Below are 5,142 nucleotides of genomic sequence, written 5' to 3'. Positions count from 1 at the left end.
CAAGCACAGACTGTCTATAAAAACCTCTTTAAAACATTTCTCTCCAGATCACCTCATTCCTTTAGATCAAGTTTAAGTTGTATTGAAGTATAATTACATAGATATATCAGATGCACAAATCTTAACACGGTATCAAATATATAACCTATGTAAACAGTACACTAGTTAAGATATAGAGCATTTCCATCGCCATAGAATATTCTCTCATCTTGCTTTCCAGTCAATCCCCCTCCTACCCCAGCAACAACTACTGTTCTGATTTCTATTCCCAGCAACACAAAAGAAGGAGCAATTGATTCAGGCCGCCATATGAATGAATCTCGAAAATATTACGTCGAGTGAAAGAAGCCAGACACAAAGAACCCACACTATGATTCCATTTCTGTGAATAACCAGATTTTAAAATGCTTTCTTCAACATAACTCTGGCTGCCGTCATGTACTGATAAGGATCTGCTCTGCACTAAGACACATGGCAAGTCTTGGTCCTCAGGCTTTGGAGGCAGGCACATGGGAAACATTTTAAAAATACAAGAAAGATCGCTAATTCAAAAATTCTTTCTTCAAATACTTCTATGCTTTCAAATTTCATCCAATACACTGTACTCATTTTTTGAAATTTCTAGCCCCATGATTGCAATGAATTATATTATTATATGTGTAATGATTGCTAGGGGCACACCAAGACCTACTTATCTATACAATAAGAAAACAAGCATATGTTTAAATAAATTCCCATGGCCCCAAATTAAACTTTACCTATTTAGCCCCTCAAAACACATGCAACTTTTGTCCTTAAAAAATTCCATAATTCTATACACTGGAGAAACAACAAATATTTTATAGTAAACAGTTGATAGGAAAATGAATGTCTTCTGAGGAAATCATCATGACATTGTGTTATTAATAAAGCCCAGTCAAGATTAGTAGACTTTATAAAGTACTGGCCTATATATTATTAAAATCAGAAAAAGTTTTTATCAACCAGGTATAGTTTTGTAAACTTGCCTATAAGCTGCCTCTTGTTTTTCCATTGACTTGGATTCCAATGAGAGAGGTACTCCTATAGAAAACATTTTTGGTTCTTATTGACATATTATTTCAAACCTGATAAATTATCACACTTGTTTTTAAATATTTTTTAAATGCCAGTTTTGAGATAAATTCTGATAAGTTTCACAATAAGTTAAAATGTAAGACTGCAAACTAACACCGTTTTTCATTTATAATAAAAGTTTAGAATATGGCAGGGAAAAAAAAGTATGGTTCAACCAAACACCCCTCACAGGACTGAAAAAGTACATGTATCGCTCTTCCCAAAATGATACATGTTGACAGGCTTAATACCAGCTTCCTAGCATCTGACCAAAAAGATGTGGAGAAGTGGAGATTCATATATAATGATGCAAAAGAAAAGAGCAATTAAAAACAGGGAAGTGCAATTATGATAGTCTTTGGATCTGGGGTGGTTAAAATTATGTATGAAAAGTCAATGTCCTAAAACAAAAAAAAAAGAAAAGTCAATGTCCTGTTTTACTATTCCGAGTATAGTAAGTAAAATAAAAATATATCAATTAGTGAAACCTGGGTTAGAAAAGGGGGCCAATGAATTAGATTTTTGCATGTGACAGAAAGGGAGAAAATAACAAATGTAGTCATTCATTCATCAGATATTTATGGCACGCCAGCAGTTTTCAAGGCTTTATGCCAGGACTGTGAGAAATACACACATGAATCAGGCCCGGCTCTGCCCCAAAGGAGAATACAACCCATGTGTGAGGAAGTATGTGAACTTTGAGATAACAAGGGTGATGAAGGGATGCAGATGAAATACCAGGCAGGGCAGAGAGGGAGGGAGGACTTGCAGCTGCTGGGATCAGGGAAACCCTTTAGTGATAAGATGATTAACTGCTTCCCTTTTTCAATGGAATGTCCAGGCACCACTAAATTCATTCTTTAGTGACTGCATTCATCTTGATGATACAGTTTTCTAAGAATATACCTTTAATAATATGTTGATCACTTGGACTTTATGTATCCTTTAGTGATGATATTTTCTATCGGGCAAAATTAGGGTAGTCCCTCAGTTTTTGATAAATGAAAGTTTCAGAATTAGAAATATTAGAAATATTTATAGATCCATTTTCAAGTCTCATCTGCCCCCCCTCACAAATTATTTTATTAAAATCAATAATTTTCCTTTAGGAAATGATTACAGAAATATAATTATTTATAACCAACACAAAGAGATAATTATTTGCTGGGTGAGGCAGAGGGAAATATATTTTCCTATGCATTATTTACTGTGTGTAAATATATGTACATTTCTTATATAACCTTAATAATAATAAATATTAAGTTGCTGCTTTCTATGTGTTAGGAAATATACTAAAATTTTTCATGCTTTGCCCCTTTAATCCATCGACCACACCATGAGGTAGGTACTGTTAATATTCTCATTTTACTGATGGGGAAGTTGAGACTTACTATAGCTAAGAAACAGAAACCTGGTTAAACATAGCAGATTAAACACATGCCTTTATGTCTACTTTCTCCAGAAATCCCACTAAAATGTAAGTGAAGGAATAAAATCCAAATGGGTAAACCCAAAAGGTGATATGAATAGAATGGGAGTGGATGATGTCAGTAAATTATTGGCAGATGTAAAGCAGATACATCCATGTTAACTCTCTTAGCAGGGAGGAGGAAGCTGAAACCCGATTGCCTGCAGAACAGGGATTTCAACAAGAAACAAAACAGTTTTTTCTAGTGAAAGGCTCATAATTGGGAACTATCAAACTCCTTGGAATGTAAGTTTAAGTGGTAGAGCTACAAGCAAAAGGATTGGTTTAAGGTATGTATAGGAAGGTCTATGTAGATCCCCTATCCAACAGGCATGGCCAGAAACCCATCCCTCCAGTGAATTCCCCCTTCCCTACCCTCCAGGAGCATGGAGATTTATTCTCTGCAGAATATGGAACAGAGAGGCATGGACACAGGGACCCAGATCCGCTGAAAATGATATAAAATACCACACTGAAAACAAGATAGTTAAATTTTTTTAAAATGTAATTATTAATTCCAGGAAAAGCAGAGAGAGTATAAAAAAGGAAACAAAACCAAAGTAAATTATCTAGCTTAACAGTGAATATTATTTACATGGCCATAATCATGCAAACCTTAGATATTAATCTAACTAAAATCATGACATACTTTGGAAGGTTTGGAGAAGGTGTGTGTGTGTGTGTGTGTGTGTGTGTGTGTGTGTGTGTGTGTGTGTGTGTGATGAGTACTGAATCCTCAACTTCCTTGGTAGCCAGTCAACTAATAGATAATGAGATATGTTGGCTGTCAACATTTACACATTCTTCCCAATGGAACCTAACTTCGTTTAAGTTTCCAAAACAAACTCTCTTCATGTGACTCACAGAAAGCCAACCCTATCCACAGCTCTAGGGAAAGATCTCCACTAGCTAAACAACCTTTTTCCCCCACCGTGATTGGTTTAAAGATGACCATGTGACCTAATTCTCACCAATGACATCAGGGGAAATCTTTTGATATGTTTTTTTGGTGGGGGGGGGGCAGCTTCTGGACGTGAAAAAAGCAGCTTCTTTCCTTTTTCTGGATATCTTCCTGTAAATGTAATGCCCAGAACCCCTGCATGCATGTTACTACCAGCCCAAGAACCAGAGTAGGGCATGTCAAGAACATCAGAGAAAAATAGGGCCAGAGGCTTAACACACTGTGCCTGAGGACCTCCCTACTTCTGGACACCTTTGGATGTGCAATAGTAAATTTTCTTTAATTTCAGCCAGTTCAAGAGATTAAGAAACCCAGTCACAGGTACTAAGTGGTAGAACTAGGATTGGAATACATGTTGTCCTGAGTCAAAGATTTGAGATAAACATAATGCCATATCAGCATTGCTGAATTATCTTTAGGGTATACCTTAAAAATTAAAATCAGGGCTTCCCTGGTGGCGCAGTGGTTGAGTCTGCCTGCCGATGCAGGGGACGCGGGTTGGTGCCCCGGTCCGGGAAGATCCCACATGCCGTGGAGCAGCTGGGCCCGTGAGCCATGGCCGCTGAGCCTGCGCGTCCAGAGCCTGTGCTCCGCAACGGGAGAGGCCACAACAGTGAGAGGCCCGCGCACCGCAAAAAAAAAAAAAAAAAAGTAAAATCAATTTTGTGACAGAGAAAGAAATGAAGGCATATGAAATTTAAGTGACATGCCCTATTGATCAAAAGTAAAGACTACATTAAAACCCTAATAACTTTCATTGCTTTATTTTTTGCAATAAAAAGGGCATTTTTTTTGGTAACTGACGTATCCAAATTAATTATTTCCTTGGTCTACATTATATCAATATTTCCCAAAAAGACTGATACTGAGAATTGACATGGCCAAAAAAAAAAAAAAAAGACCTGAAAGTACATAATATTTCATACTTCTATTATTCAGCTATATACCAAAATCAATATACCTTATCCTTACAAACAACAAATGACAAAAATATATTATCTTTAGAGGATAATTCAAATTATTGTTTTATCTGGGACATTAAGATATACAAAATAACGTAATATCCAAAAAAAAAGATGGTTAATATTTTTTCTTTAATAAATTTTAATTTAGGTATATTATAGACTACAGAAATGCATAATATGATTTAGTTTACTATTTAGCACAATGATTTACACATGCATGAATAGCTGAATAACTGTGAACCTACTTTAAGGAAATCATGGGTAAGGAAGAAAAGGGATTTTTGCCTTTGTGATGGATTTGGGGCAATTTTTCTGTGTGGATGCTAGTTGTAACATTAATTTGTTTAAACATTAATTTGTTCATACAATAAATTATAATTGCTGAAAAACTGTAGAATTCAAAAGGAAATATTAGAGTAATTAGAGTAATTGCTAATATTTCTCAATTTGAGAGATTTTTAAATGTTTAAGAAAAGAAACCAATTCTTATTTAAAAATCAATTGATTCGATAATATTTCTCATTTTGAGAGACTTTTAAATTTTTAAGGAAAAAAACCCAATTCTTGTTTAAAAACTTGTTCTTTTTATTTTTTTGCGGTACGCGGGCCTCTCACTGTTGTGGTCTCTCCCGTTGCGGAGCACAGGCTCCGGA

Source organism: Neophocaena asiaeorientalis, unplaced genomic scaffold (assembly GCF_003031525.2).
Source record: "Neophocaena asiaeorientalis asiaeorientalis breed wild unplaced genomic scaffold, Neophocaena_asiaeorientalis_V1.1 scaffold118, whole genome shotgun sequence".
NCBI classification, from domain to species: domain Eukaryota; kingdom Metazoa; phylum Chordata; class Mammalia; order Artiodactyla; family Phocoenidae; genus Neophocaena; species Neophocaena asiaeorientalis.
The sequence above is the reverse complement of the archived record's forward strand: the minus strand, read 5'-3'. Positions refer to the sequence as shown.